General features: G+C 39.1%; 2 long non-coding RNA genes across 2 annotated transcripts; one reads left to right on the top strand and one right to left on the bottom strand.

Moving 5' to 3' along the window:
- Positions 1-4,428: 4,428 nt before the first annotated feature.
- On the bottom strand, positions 4,429-8,136 carry LOC144330547 (uncharacterized). The gene is made up of 3 exons (XR_013396845.1): positions 7,969-8,136; positions 6,340-6,407; positions 4,429-4,962 (listed from the first exon to the last, which is right to left on the bottom strand). It is a non-coding gene; the product is annotated as an uncharacterized LOC144330547 (long non-coding RNA).
- A 3,672-nt stretch (positions 8,137-11,808) lies between these two features.
- On the top strand, positions 11,809-16,049 carry LOC144330546 (uncharacterized). Its single transcript, XR_013396844.1, has 3 exons — positions 11,809-11,914; positions 13,433-13,549; positions 15,022-16,049. It is a non-coding gene; the product is annotated as an uncharacterized LOC144330546 (long non-coding RNA).
- The last annotated feature ends 444 nt before the right edge of the window (positions 16,050-16,493 follow it).

Here is a 16,493-nt window from a genome sequence, read left to right as displayed (position 1 = left end):
ATCCTGTGTGATGCAGGTAAGCCCAGTGTAATCATGGGATTCCTTATAAGAGAGAGAGGTAAGACAGTGACTGTCCAAGTAATACAGCCTGAGAAGGACTTTTCCAGCTATTTCTGGCTTTGAAGATGCAAAGGAGCCATGAACTAAGAAATACAGGCAGCCTCTAGAAGTTGGAAATGGCAAAGAAACAGATTCTTCCTCAGAGCCTCCCAAAGGAATGCAGCCATGTGATACCTTCATTTTAGCCCAGTGAGCCTCATTTCAGAATTCTGATCTACAAAACTGTAAGGTAATAAATTTGTGTTGATCTAAGCCACCAACTGGGTGGTAATTTGTTACAACAGCAATACAAATGAATACTAAGAAGGTATCTAATAACTACAGTGACACTTAGATGGCAGCCAATTCAACAAGAAAAATCAGCGTAGGCATTATAGGAGACATTTCAGTGCCATGTGTTGTTTACTATCCCCCATCTACTGTGTTGGGTTCCCAAAGGCAACTGTGGTTGTAACATTTTACTGCCACTCCTGTTTATTACAGCAAGAAACAAACACCTGATCAGATATGGGCCAGTCAGGATCCATTTCCTAGAAATAAGAAAAGTCTGGCTTTGCAGTGCACATTGTAATATATGAACCTGAATGCCATCAGTGATCATTTCCTTCTTACCACCAGTATTGATAACAAAGAAAACTAGCCTGTCAAGAAAGAAGACTTCAGCCCTGCAGGGAGGAGGAGAAAGGAGGGTGGGTGTGTATGTATGTGTATGTATGAATTTGAGAGAGAATATTCTCCCTAGGCTTCCTACTCACCTCCTAGTTCATGGCTCAAATCCATTCTAAGGACAAGCTGCATTCCTGCCTTTCAATTCTATGCAAGTTCTCATTCATGAACAGTTGCATATGCCAACTTCAGGTGGTTTCTTTTAATCAGAATGCAAAAAGTCTTAAATATTGCAGAAAATAAAGAATACAAAAGGAGAAAGGATGGATTAAGACTTGTATCTAAAAACTGCAAGCTAATGAACTATAGCCAACTTACTATGTAAGAAAGGATTGGTGACCTGGATAGCAAAGTATGTAACAAGGTGTTATATTTCAATTTTGTTGTACACACATACATATAATTTTGTATGTCACTTTTAAAATTTTGAAAAGTAAATATTTGAATAAGTCACAAAGGTAAAAAAATAGAAATTTACAAAGGTAAAATGTCAAATGGAAATGCAACACTTAAAAATAATCGTCAAAACTTAGTCCAAGATCCTTTGGATATCGTGGGCAGAAGGAGGATATAAAAGAGGTCAAAGTGGAAAGAGAATATGATTTTAAAGAGATACTTCTGTGAAGAGGACTTTCAGAGCATGCCCCAGAAGGCGAAGACCTACTCCTTCAAAGGGAATACCTCACAAGCTGGCAAAAAGGGATTCCAATAAGACTCCATGGAGAGCTTAGTCTGAAGCCCTTGAAGCTTAGGGCTTAGTGAATTAGGGTGCTGACAGAGATAAAAGACAGCAGAATATGGGGCAGAGGGCTAGACACTATTTTACGCAGAGCAAAAACTAGAAGGTGTAAGCCCAGGTGACTTAGTGCTTTTGGTTGCAGAGCCAGGACAGTTGTCTTGTCACTGGGATTGGGGACATCCCCAGAGTTTGTTGAAGCAAAGAATGTGCGTTTCCCATGTGCCATGAGTGAGAAAGAGCTAGTGAGGGGTCACCTCTGGTGTTCTAGAAAGGTCAAAGAGATCTTTCAGCAAGAGACTACAGATGAACATGAGTTCCTGAAGGCCACAGAAGGAAGTTCAAATGACTATTTAGAATGGACAATTTCCTGGGTCAAGGAACAGCCAAGTGAGAGGTCCCTTATTTGAGATTTTCAAAAGAGCCTAGGGAAGACACCACAAGAGAGAGAGTGGGCATAAACCATGCCAAGCCCAGAGAGAATAAAGCCATTCAGCCCAGAAACACTTGTATGCATTCTGACCTCTCTTCTCTCCCTAAGCCTCACCCCTGGAGGGGTATAGAACATCCACTAGGGGATAGAATAAGAAAGGGTGCAGGTAGTCAGTACACCCCAGACCTTAGCTGGGAGAAGGTGAGAGGTCATATCTTTCAATAAAGACAGAAGTGTTCACTAACAGCTTGGACTAGATGCTCCTAACTCTTGAATTATGACTGTATTTTGTGACATAAATTGACTCTGGGACAGTCTATTATTTCAGTAATTCTATCAAGGAGTTGAGGAAAGTCCTCCTCCACTGAATGAAGTTGAAAGGGACTTCGGGAGACAGAGCTCTTATCCATCTTATGAGTCATACATTCAGTGCACCAGTTACACATACCTACTACATATAGGTAATCTTCATTATAAATGTTGTGGTTTTCACATTTTAAGACATCTGTAAATAATTGGGCATGCTTAATTTAAATGCTGTAGATTTGATCTTATCCATACATTTAGTATGTAATGAGCTCTCAATGAGGAATGGATGCTTCTAAGTCTGCACAGAGATAATGCACCCAATGTAGCTGTTGTCCCACCTCCTAAGCACTGAACCCCCCTCTGAATTCACCTCCAGGTGAGGGGAGAAGATCCCTGCAGGCTGATAGTTTCCCTACTCACAAGGGTGCTGTATCATTTAGTCATACAGAGACAATTAGCAGGAAAATGTAAAGAGAATTTGTATAAAAAGGGAAAAATGGTTTCTTCTGGGGAATAGGATGGGATAGAGAAAGGAGAAACAGGTGATGGCTTTCCTTATGAACACCTATCTCCTTTAAAAAACAATTATTTAAAGTATTTATCTATGTGATATGGTTTGGCTGTGTCCCCACCCAAATCCCATCTTGAATTCCCATGTATTGTAGGAGGGACCCAGTGGGAGGTAATTGAATCAGGGGGGCAGATCTTTCCCTGCCCTTGTTCTCATGATAGTGAATAAGTCTCATGAGATCTGATGATTATATAAAGGGGGGTTCCCCTGCACAAGCTGTCTTTGCCTGCCGCCATCCAGGTAAGATGTGACTTGCTCATCCTTGCCTTCCACCATGATTGTGTGGCCTCCCCAGCCATGTGGAATTGTAAGTCCATTAAACCTCTTTCTTTTGTAAATTGCCCAGCCTTGGGTATGTCTTTGTCAGCAGGGTGAAAACAGACTAATACACTGTGCATACTTTCCAAAAGGAAAGCTACACATTAACTTACAACTACAAGGTGCAACAAATATAAACCTATCCAATTTCAATAGAACTAAACACATGCATACACAGGCACATACACAAACATACTAAGAGGACATAAAATTTTTTAAACTTCTCTTAAAATGAGCCAGTTTCTTTTGTTTCAACTTGACAGCTATTATGATCCAGAGAAAGTCAAGGCAGGACAGATGTTGTCATAGAAATTTCTTCCAACCCCAGAAGATTGTGGGAAGAAAAGATTAGTGGGGAGTGGTCAAGACCTCCTCTTTAAGCCAAAATCTTAAGTTGGGGTAGGAAGCATATTAGAAGGTTGAAGAGAAGCTGAAAGTGGGAGGGTTTTTTGCCAGTTTCCTATTTTGTCCTGTGGGAAGTTTTGCATGGAGTGGTCACCACACAGTAAACACATGGACATGGTGCCGTGAATGAGAAGTCAGGTGTGAGTTTATCTTTCTAGAACTTCCGCCAGCAGTCTGCACACTATGCAGAAAGTATCCACAGTTCTTAGGTGCCATGTGGAGGGAGGATGGGCCTTAACTGGTTCTGTCTGAGAAGCAGGACTGGAAGAGGAAGATGAGGGAAAGTATGGCAGAAAAGGTTTGGGCAGGAAGAGGAGAGGAGAAGCAGCTGATCCTAGTCTCCTTACAAATACTTTTGTACAAGTGAGCTTTTAATATGCTCTCCAGCCACAGGTTTCAGCAGGCAGGGCCAGCAGTGACCTCATGAACAAGAGTCACCAGGCTGCAGAGTCCAACAGGGAGCCAGAAAACAACTCTGGGACTCTCCTGCAGATCTGAAGCCCTTCCTCCTAACACCCCCTCCGCCAGCCTCTGACACATGGCAAACTGCCCTAAGACTACGTCATCAACTGGGGAAGGAGAAAAGGTAAGACAGTCTGAAAAAGCAAGTATTTCCTCATGAAGGGCTCTGGTACACAAAAACGAGACTTACGACTACCATCAAAATTTCACAAAATACACCCAGAGAAGTTTTTTGGGTTTTGTTGTTGTTGCTGTTGTTTTCAAAAAGAAACTGTCAGAAAACGAGTCCAAACATGAAACATGAGTCATGAAAACACAGTGTGAGCTGTGAACTTTTTTTTTTTCACCAAGACAGTGTAAAATGTGCACAGGTTTTGTTAGAATAAAATGGAAAACGAAGAGGATGAAGTATCCTCTTAGGAGGAAGACCTCCCACCCACTGCCTCCTGGGAGCCACTGGCCCTCCCCCACCCCCAACCTATGTTGTCCCAGATCATGCATGCATATTAGAGTTAGCTAGTGTGAAACTAATCAGAAGCACATAAGGTTTACATCAGACTAATTAACTTCAAAACAAACATAAATCTTGAGAGTACATTACACATAATGGCAGGAGCAAGTGGAATAAAACATTGTGACCAGGGCCCCAGTTCCAGCTCTGTAACACCTCACACAGCCCTGCCATCGCTAACAGAAGATGACCAGGTTTTACTTTAAACTGTTATTTTGACGGGGCGTGATGGCTCACCACTGTAACCACAGCCCTTTGAGAGGCCAAGGCAGGCAGATCACCAGAGGTCAGGAGTTTGAGATCAGCCTCGCTAACATGGTGAAACCCCATGTCTACTAAATACACAAAATTAGCTGGGCATGGTGGCGCACACTTGGAATTCCAGCTACTTGAGAGGCTGAGGCAGGAGAATCCCTTGAATTCAGGAGGCGGAGGTTTCAGTGTGCCAGGATCGAGCCACTGCACTCCAGCCTGGGCGACAGAGTGACACTCTGTCTCAAAAAAAAAAAAAAAAAAACAAAAGTTATTTTATACTTGATGACAAAACAATGACCTGAAAACAAATATACACAGTAAGTCAATGAGCCACTTCTACAATGCTAAGCTTTATTTTTAGCACTCTTTTTCTAAGTTGAATGAAATGAAGATGGTTTCAGCATCACAGACACCCCTGAATTGAGTTAGAATGAGAAAGCCTGTCCCCGCTCTCGTTAGAGGGGCTGCTGCAGAAGGGTGTACAGGTTTTAATGAGCCAAGAGTGATTTTCTTATAAAATAGGACCTAGAGGCAGCTTTGCTTGGAAAAGAAGCCACATCTCTGCAGCACAACATATTAGAAAGAGCATGGACTTTGTAGACAAATAGGTCTTCATTAAACTCTGATTGTATTTCCTCCTTGATGAAATCAGATTAATAGTATTAAATGACTTAGGTTCTTAGATGCAAGCAGCAGATGCTGACTATGGTTTCTGTTAGGAAAAAAAAGACTTGATTTAAAAGATACTGAGTGGCTGACAGGATTGCAGGGAAGACCAGAGAACCAGGCTTAGGCTAAGGAACTCCACCTGGCAGATGCCTCAGCTTGCCTCTCAGATACCATGGCCACCTCTGGAAAATGGATGTCTCTTTCAATCCCCACTGCTTCCATCAGTTACCAGCAGTTTTATTTTGTTTTTCTACGGTCCCTGCTTCATCAGGACACTCTCTTCCCATTCAAAGTCTGAGGCCAATGTGCCCACACCTTAGCTAGGAAGGATGCTGAGAAAATGGAGTTGAAAATAGACCTTGCTCAGTCAGTCAACTACAAATCCTTCTTTGGAAAAGTTGCAATAAGGCTGAAATTACAAAGACAGGTACAAATTCCATAAAGGAAGAGATCTTGACCCCTAACTTAAGTCTGGCACATAATGAATTCTCAAAAAGAGTTGTTAGAGTAATTTTAGAAAGCAAGGAATGGATGAACAATATGGGTAAAATTCTTATTCTGTGTGGATCGTCATAGAGAAGTAAGGAATGTTTTTTCTTTTTTAGTCTTATGTCACTAACTTCACTGGAAACCATATTCTATACATTCTTTATATTTGGCAAGGAGAAAATAAGTTTTCTGATACATGTCTTAGTATGCTTAAACGGAAACTATACATTACCAAAATTATCAATTTTAAAATAACTAGAATGAAATAAATGCACTTATTGCCAAAAAGTTTTTTTCATCTTCAGAAAGTTCTATGGCGGGTGGGCATCGTGGCTCATGCCTGTAATCCCAGCACTTTGGGAGGCCGAGGCGGATGGATCACCTGAGATCATGAGTTTGAGACCAGCCTGGACAACATGGTGAAACCCTGTCTCTACTAAAAATACAAAAATTACCTGGGTGTGGTGGCGGGCACCTGTAATCCCAGCTTCTCAGGAGGCTGAGGTAGGAGAATCGCTTGAACCTAGGGAGGTGGAGGTTGCAGTGAGCCAAGATCACACCACTGCACTCTAGCCTGGGAGACAGAGCAAGACTCCATATTGGAAAAAAAAAGAAAAAAGAAAAAAGAAAGAAAGTTCTATGGCATTATACACTGGACATTATTTGTTATATCTGTAAGTAATATTCTGATAATGAAAGTAAATGTCACATAATAGACTTCAGAATTTTAGATTGCTTCCTAATCAACTTTTAAATGAATAGTTTTCTTAGTGACTATAATTTTAAAAATTATATTAAAACTGTAAAAAACATATCATAAATGCCTAGTGGCTTTTTTTAAACAATGTCATTTCATTTTCAAGAGAAAGAAATGCTGTTTTCAAACATGCAAATTCGTTTTTAATTGCCTCACTTATTGTCCTTCATTCACGCTATGAAGTGTTTGTGTCCTCTAAACACAATTTGCTTTAGTAATGAAGAAATCTTTATGATGGGCCAAATTCTCGCCCTATTCAGTTGTCAGAATTCAAAAATTTTATTATAAAGACCTTATCATTTTCTAGGCAAGGCACTGAAAAAGTGGAGGGGAAAGTAATTTGCCATGGTAACTCTGAATAATTTTATCTTTCTACCTCTGAAATTTGAAGGCTTATAAAATTACAAAATAAATACAAAAGTAATTCAAGATGTTCTGAACCATGGTAAATCAGAGTTAAACAGACCGTGCAGCAAAGCTATTTACTCAGCATAGAATTTTGGCCATCTGGATCATCTTTAAACTAGACCAGGCAAAATGATAAAAGACACAGCAGAAGGACCAAAGCCACATGTAGCAAAGCCTCTACCTCTCACCTACACGCTATGTGTGGCCCCATTGCTAGAAATGGCCTAAAACCAAAAGTTTCAAAAACAAACTGACTTTCAACAAAAAGTCTTGTTTTTTAAAAAAAAATCAAATCAAATATATGTTAAAGGAAAATGCAAATAAACAAAATAAGAATTAAATGCATTATAATCCTACCAGAAGTAATCATTAACATTTTTGCATATTTGCTTCTAATTTTATGTGCGTTTATGTGTACGTATGTGTGTTTAGATATATATGTGCATATTCACAAAAATGAAGTCATATTGCACCTACTTTACATAACTTAATTTCCTCACTTATCAGTATTTCCAGTCTCACAATATTTCATTGCATGGAACTACAAAATTATTGACCGCATCCTCTCCTTGGATATTTAGGTTGGTTCTAATTCTTTGTCAGTATAAGTAGAATTATGATGAATATACTATAATAAAAAATCTGACTTCCTTTCTGATACTATACCACTGACCCCTTTCAAATCCCATCCCTTATTTTCCCCCAGTTGCCCCACATCTGGTCAAGCCTATAAGGAAGCCTGGCGCTGCTACTCCTGGCACAGAGAAGAACTTCAAGCCGCACAAATCCTGCAGGAACCCTCACCCAAGCTCCAATCTCCACCTGCAATAAAAATCAAAGCCAATTTTTCCTTCTGTTTTGCAAACCATTTTAAATGATCCTATTGCTTGAGTATTAAAAACTTTTCCTATCCCATTACCGCATGTGTGGCATCATCAGTCTCAGCATCTGAACCAATTCTGAGAGAAGGGTTAATCCCACCATCCACCGGGAACCACAGTACAATTGGCGCTACAACCAGGAAGTTTCAGGTGATGACTCCTACTTCCTGGGTCTTTCTTCTTTTGCCTTTGGCTTGCCAACTGGATCATCTGTTGTTACAAACATGCCCTTTGACCTGTTGTCTGCTGACTCACGCGAGCTTTGAGCTATGTGGCTGTCTGCTGTCAAGCTTGTATTTTGAGCATTCCCATGTTCTGATCCACTTATAGAGTCCTACTCTGAGCATCTGTTACAGACTTAACCTACCTAAGTCATATGTTTCAATAATTAGCATTTAGGGACAGGAGTATGAAATTGAGGCCCGCTTTATAGTGATTCTGGGTTGTATGTCTTGGCCAGGACCTATTATATGTCTCAGGTTGAGTCATGTCTCATTCCCAGCATCATCAGTAAATTAAAGTTGGGTCATTCATGTCATCACTGACAAATTGCCCTATTTTGAATTGGGACCTCTACAAAAAAAAGAGGGGGCAGGTAGGGGCAGTAGTCTCTAGAACCCATCCAGATTGCTATGCAATAGGAACTCCCATTAGTGTTGCCAGAGACCCCTTCCTGTAGAGGCTTTGGCAACTTCCTGTCGGGCCTCCTGGAGCCACTGGACCATCCACAATGGCCATAGTTACCCATATGCTTCTGATGCAAGAAACTGCCCTTCTCAACCCAATGCCACATTCCAGTAGAGCAGCAATTTCTGGCCTCATACAAGACCCTTCCGGAGATGAAGGCTTCCACAAGCCCTGAGCCTATGACTCTCCAAACTCAGCTGATTGTTATGTCTCGGGTTGTAGGGACAGAACCCTGAAGCCTTGGCATGGTCAATGACCTCCTAATTAAAATGGAAGTTGTGCTTCCAGATAGACCCAAACCTGAACCCTCATAGGCATATTCCACCTATGAGAGGAAGAAGCTTCCCCTGTCCTCATTCCCTTGTCATGCACAATGACACCAGAGGAAGGTCATCCCTCTTCGGACCCAATGACCACTTAGGAAGCCCACAGGAGTCCATTGGGTGATCAGAAAGGGTGTTAATATACTTTACAGATATCACATGTGTTGAAGCTCCCTGGAGAGCTTTTACTGTCTATCCCCCAAATGGGATATCCCTGATCAAAGACAAGATCTAAGGGTTACAACAACTGACCAAACTTCAGGTAATCGCCTTAGCACTAGAAGACGACTTGGACAATAAGAAACTCTTTCTGCACATTGTTACAGACTCTTGGGCTATTGACAATGGTCTGGCTAACTGATCCAATTAATGCTAACAGCAACAGTTCCTTCTCTGAGGTTACCCCATTAGAAAGAACTCTGGGAATTCTTTGTCCCACAGATACCTAAAATACACACCAAAGTCACACCTGTCTCTCTGTGCCCTGATGCACGATACGAGGCCTCACTAAGACACTCCTTATACCCTTCAGTTCTAGATATTTTTGATGGTGACCGAGGCATTCATTTTATTTCTCAAAATACTGAGTCCTTCACCAAAACCTTTAATGGAACTTTTACATTCCTTACCAGGCTCAGGGTGCAGGCCTCACAGGATGCCAGGATAGCCTACTTAAATTCAAATTTTATTAAATGGCACGTGGCACATTTCCATCATTGATCAGGTATCAGGAATGAATTGTAATAAAGAGTCTGAGTCCAGTTTTGGTGTTTGTTCACTGACAGTTTTAAGGCCCACTCCTCCTCTTGCCCCTTTTGCCCCACATCTGGGCAGGCCCATAAGAAAATCTTTTGGTGCCAGCAGGAAATTCAAACCACACAAGTGGCTGGCCCTGCACAAGAACACTCACCCCAACTCCAATCCCTAACCACAATCAAAACCATCACCTCTCACCTCTCGCTTCACTCAAGCCTTTGCAGATTGGCTTGGATTTCTGCCATGCTCTCCCAGAAAGTCCTGTTATGTGAATTAAAAACCTTTCCATACCATCTTGGTGTGTGTGTGGCTTTATCAGTCTGCACATTCAAAACTATTTTGGGTGAGGGGTTGATCCCACTCTCCAGTGGCAAACACAAAACATAATCCTGTAACTTTGGGCACTTGTCTAATTATTTCCACAGGAAAAATTCCTAGAAGTAAAATACTCATGGCTTATAATTTTTAAAAGTTTGCTCTTTACCTAGCAATGTAAACTGAGTATGTTTCTTGTAAATATCAAATAAGATGCGCTTTATCCTTGCCAGTCTCATAGATGAAACGTGTATCTTATTGTTTAACTTAAATTTATTTGATTCTTAGTGGTGTTAAACATGTTTTCCGAATTATTTCCTGTACCATTTATCTATATTTTTTATTTCATGTACTTTCTATTTATATAATTTGTCCTTTCTTCATATTGAAGCTTTTCCTTTTTAACTCTGAGGAAATTTATATGTTGATGGAAATGTATATGTTGATATTATTCCCTTGTATATACTTACACACATACAAATATATAAAAATTGTATATACAAAATATAAACACAAAACACACAAAATAGAAAAATACAAAAAATATTCTGTGTTACAAATATATACAAAATAATGTTTGTCAACTGTCTTATTTAACTATATCTATGGATTTTTGCAATAGAAAGGTTTTAAAGTTTTTATATTAAATCCAAAGTCTTCTAGTGTAATTTACTGATACCTTGGTAACCTACCGAGAGATTTCTTTTTTATAATGAGTAAAGAAAATTTTACGTTTCTAATTTGTAGGAGGAGGAGAGATGGTATATTTGGATTTACTGTGATTGCTCCAAATTTCCTTTAACTATTGAGCAAATGAGATATCATACAAGGAGAAGAGATCCTTAAATATGCAAAAAAATTCTCATTGACAATATCCAGTTTTTAAAAATCAGGATCCATTGAATTATAGAAATATTGTATGATTTCTCTTTCTCTCTCCAATTTATACTCAAAATAGCAGCCAGAGTGATCCTATTAAATTTTAAATCAGATCTGCACCCTTCCCTTCAAAACCTTTCAGTGGCCTCTGGTATCACTTTGAGCAGTGGTTCCCAACTGTGAGTGGTTTTGTCTCCCAGGGTATATTCAGCAATGTCTAGAGACATTTTATAATTTTCACACTGGGGAAGTGCTACTGTAATCTAATGCATAGAGGCTAGAGATGCTACAAAACCTCATGCAATCCCCAGGACAACCCTGTAATAATATGTCAATAGTGTTCCAATTGGGAAGCCCTGAGTTAGACAAACAGCCAAAGTCCTTGCTACTTGACTTGCAAAGTTCTACAGTATCTACCTCCTGTCTCCAACTGTTACTCTCTAACTCATCTTGATCTTCCTCTCCCTTGCTCTACTCCAGCCATGCTGGCCTCCTTGCCTTCCATTTCACTGGAAGCCAAGGACAGAAAGGTACAGAAACTGCAATGCAGAGGTACTGTCAACATAGTACTCCTTCCCTCCCAGCATCTCTCCTCAAATGCTGCCTTCTCAACAAAGCCTTCTCTGGCCATAGGCTCTAAACTGTCTTCCTCCAATGCTTTCTTCTTGTTCTCTTTAGTGATTACCACTAACAAGCTATGTGTTTTATAGCATATATTGTCTTCCTCCGTAATTAGAATATGCTATGGTTTGGTTGTGTCCCCACCCAAATCTCATCTTGAATTGTAGCTCCCATAATCCCCACATGTCATGGAAGGAACCAGGTAGGAGGTGAATGAATCATGGTGGAGGTTTTTCCCATGCTGTTCTCATGATCATGAATAACTATCACATGATCTAATGGTTTTATAATGAGGCATTCCCCTGCACATAGTCTCTCTCTTGCCTGCTGCCATGTAAGATGAGCTTTTGCTCCTCCTTTGCCTTCCATCCTGATTGTGAGGCCTGCCCAGACACATGGAACTGTGAGTCCATTAAAGCTCTTTTTCTTTAAAAATTATCCATTCTCGGGTATATCTTTATTAGCAGTGTGAGAACAGACTAAAACAGAGTATAAGCTCCAAGAGAACAGAAGTATTTTTGTCCATGTTTCTTTTTTTTTTTTTTCCCTGCTGAATCTCCAGTACCTAGAACACTGCCTGGTGTACAGCAGGTAGTCAGTAAATTACTGTTAAGTTAATGAATTGAAGAATTTCCTAAAATATTTGACACTGTATATTTGCTATATCCCAGGAACTCTGTACCATCCACAATACATAGTTAGAGGATATTTTTGTTTTGTTTTCCAGTGTTAGTTTAGGTGATAAGAGAATTTAAGGAAAGTAATTGAATTATTTAACTGCAGAATCCAATTGTGCTTCAATTATTTGGCTATATCAGACAAAATTTTGTTTTTACCTCAAAACAAAGTACTTTAGAAACTATAAATTTAAACAAAGGATTGGGGCCAGAAAAGATGTAGAGAAACCAACATTCCCACAAATGCCTTTCCTAAATCTACACCAAAAATTCTTTGAAGTTTTCTAACCCTTTTCTAAGAAGACAATTTCTTTTATAATTTTGAAGATTGAGCATATAACAATTGCTTTACTTTGGATAAATTATTTTAACTATATTACTTTATTTCCCAAGACTCATTTTCTACCATTCTGTTCAATTCTAAACTACTCCTTAGCATTCTGCAATATATAACTTCTAAAAGTATTCAATCCCTACAGATGTCAAAAAAAAGGAGATAGGATTTGCTATACAAATATAACCAACTTGTATACTAGCTTCAAATCTGCACTTATATTCCTGGATCTAAAGTAAAATACTATCTACATGAAGCAAATGAAGTAAGAGCCACAATCAAATAATCATGTCTTGATTCTAAATAGAGTTCTCCCTGGACTATGTCAACAGATAAATATTACAGACTACGTACAGCTTAGAAAGCCTGTGTCTATCAAAGACTTCCATCTCTGTTGACCTATCGTAGAATGGATTGAAAAGACAACTCCCAAAGCTACGTATGTGGAAAATTCGAGGGTGAAAAACATTCTGTGGACTTAAAAAAAAAAAAAAGTAGATTCAAAGCAAAATGTGAATCTGAATCTCATAAAATTGTCTGCCTTCATCAGCCAGCCAACAGATCAAATAAAGTGTACACCACCCCTCCCTTCTCTCTGATTTTAGGTCATCAGTTTATTAATGCAGGTAGAAATTTTGCATGGCTCAGTGATTTGTACAAATTTTATTTAAAAACAGGAAAAGGGCCCTAGTTTCACTTTGGCAGGAGGACTGAATATCAAGTGAAATACTCATATCTCAGTCCCAAAGTCCAGACTCATAAATGTGAAGGAAAGTTTTATAGAACCAAACTGAGCTCTCAAAGATACTTGTCCAAGTATCCTAAGTTCACAAAGCTGTGTACTGCTTCTTAAAATATAAATTTTAGTCCACATTCTGCCAATGCTATTTTTTTTTTTTTTTTTTTTGAGATGGAATCTTGCTCTGTCATGCAGGCTGAAATGCAGGGGCACGATCCTAGCTCAACCTCCGCCTCCTGTGTTCAAGCAATTCTCGTGCCTCAGCCTCTCAAGTAGCTGGGATTACAGGTACGTGCCATCATGCCCACTAACTTTTGTATTTTTAGTAGAGACAGGGTTTCACCATGTTGGCCAGGCTGGTCTCACACTTCTGACCTCAGGTGACTTGGCCTCCCAAATTGTTGGGAGTACAGACATGCACCACTGTGCCAAGCCAATTTTTATTTCGTTTCTTTGGGAGGGGTGGGGAAGGGATACATACAACAGAAAATAGTTGTGAAAGTAACCTCCTCATACCACAAAAACAAAACCGTTTTAGTTCAAGCTAGGGACCCAGAGATGGAATTTAACATCTTCTCCCAGTTAGGTAGGGTTGATCACCAGTGACTGTCAAGACAGCTGCATTGGGAAGGGGTCTGAGACTGAGGGGAAGTGCATTTAAGTCATCCAGTTACATAAGCTCTCAGTTGTGAGAAGGCTTTAGAGTCAGAGAGATGTGGGTTTGAGGCTTGTTCCTGCCCATTACTAGTTTTTAACCTGGCCACGTCATCTGTAAATGGAGATAATGTTTCCTACATCAAAGGATCTTTGTGAATATTACATAATTTCCATAAAATAGGTGACAAGCACTCATGATGAGTGTGCAAAATGAGTGAATACGCACTCAATACAATGACAGCTATTATTTTAGGTTGGTCAAGTCCTCATACAATTGTTTATTGATAACCTGTCTTGTTCCCCAAAGGACAAGAGAACATTTCAGAATGATATGCTAAGTAGTGGTATAAATTTACCTTTGAAAAGAAAGATTGGAGTAAGGGCAAATCATGATAAGAAGATAAGTAAGAGGAGGTCAGTAAGAGGGATTAGCTCCCAGAATATATATAAAAAGTTTTTAATTTTGCTAAAGTTTAGAGAAAATAATTGACTTTAAATCTTCTTACAGGAAGCATGAGAAGGAAACCTGAACACATCATAGATTCACAGGGCCCAAATGTAAAAACACGTTAGTTGTTCAGATGAAACAAAGCCATTCCTAATTAAGCAGTAGAAACATTCATATGGTTAATAGCACAATCAGTTTCACATAGGTCTGCTTCTGAAAATACCTTTCAAAATAATTCAATGCCATTAATGCTAATTCATTTATATATACACACACACACACACACATATACACATATATGTATATACACACATATATACGTATGTATGTATATACACACATATATACGTATATATGTATATATGTAACATATATACATATACACATTATATATACACACACACATGCATAATTCTTTCTAAAGGAATTTTTTTCCTCACATTCTAAAGTGAAGAAACAATATATAAAGACAAATATAAATATGCAAGTATGGTAGCTAATTCTTCCCTCCTTTGATTCTCCTCTCCTTGGACAGAGGCTGGACTCATGGATTCACTTCTAATGAGTAGAATAAAGTTAAACTGATGGTAAAAGTATTTCAGAGATTAGGTCACAAAAAGGGAGGCATTTACTAGTTCTCTCTCACTTGCTTTAGAAGCAGTAGCCAGTTAGCATGATGTCAGCTGCCCTATGGAGTTCACATGACAAGGAACTGAGGTTTACAACCAACAACCAGTGACAAACAGAGGCTTCCTATTGACAGCTACATGAATGACTCTGAAGTAAATCTCCTAGCCCCAGATGACTTTCTGGTAACTGCAGCCCTGACCAACATCTTGACCGCAACGTCATGAGAGGCACTGAGCTACAACTTCCTAGCTAAACTGCTCTCAAATTCCTAACTCACAGAAATGGTGAGATCATAAATGTTTATTGTTTTTAAGCTGCTAAGTTTTAGGGTACTTGCCTATAGAGCAATAACCATTGTGACTACCTTGAGAGAGAAAGACTTGAAGATTTAAGCTATTTGTAAATTAGTAGAGAATCACAAATTAGTTTCCTACAGATAAGTTTTTTTTTAAGATTTTGATTCTTTCAGCAGGATAAGAACAAATGGACTACAAGACTTTGCAAGCTTGCACTTGTGGAAAAATACAGATATATGCAATTAAATGAGTCTAATTCAAAACATCTTGAGTGGCTTTTCCAGGTCAAAGTGTGTTGCTTTTTCAAGTTCCAATTTTATTTTGAGAGTCGCTTACAGTAACCAAACATATTAGAAGATGATTAGATTAAAATATTTGGTTAAATGTCTATTTTAAAAATAATACATAACAGTTACACAAAGAGAATGACTTGTATGCAGCCATAAATCTGTTGGAAAAAGTAAATGCACTAAATGGTCAATAGACATCCCTCATTGGTTTATCCTTTTAATAAAAATCTTTTATTGATTCTTACTGTGTCTCGTGTTGAGCTAGACAACCCTGGTATAGACATAAAGTTTCAAACTTGGATCAGCTGATTTTTTTTTTTTTTTTTTTTTTGAGACAGAGTCTCGCTCTGTCACCCAAGCTGGAATACAATGGCATGATCTCAGCTCACTCCAACCTCCACTTCTTGGGTTAAAGCAATTGTCCTGCCCCAGCCTCCTGAGTAGCGGGGACTACAGGCACCCACCATCATGCCTGGCTAATTTTTGTATTTTTAGTAGAGACAGGGTTTCATCATATTGGCCAGGCTGGTCTCGAACTCTTGACCTTGTGATCCACCCACCTTGGCCTCCCAAAGTGCTGGGATTACAGGCATGAGCCACCGTGCCCAGTCAAATCAGCTGATTTTTAACAAAATACTATGAACTAGCTGAACTGCTCCCTTGCCTATAATATTATTCTCAATATCAAAGAGGTCGTCCCTACTTTTAGACCTTAGTTTTTTGCCTGACTGTATAGCATGTGATAGCTGTGGCCTTCAGTATGTTATTTTGGCATTTGTCTTATTGTTCCAACTGGACCATACATTTCTTGAGTCCAAGGAGAATATCTTACTAAATGTTTAAGACAGAATAGGATTTAAGTAATTTAATATAAACCTAGTATTTATATAAGTTAATAACTGATGCTGTTT

Source organism: Macaca mulatta, chromosome 8, assembly GCF_049350105.2.
Source record: "Macaca mulatta isolate MMU2019108-1 chromosome 8, T2T-MMU8v2.0, whole genome shotgun sequence".
Lineage (NCBI taxonomy): Eukaryota > Metazoa > Chordata > Mammalia > Primates > Cercopithecidae > Macaca > Macaca mulatta.
This window is presented reverse-complemented; position numbering and strand designations above follow the sequence as displayed.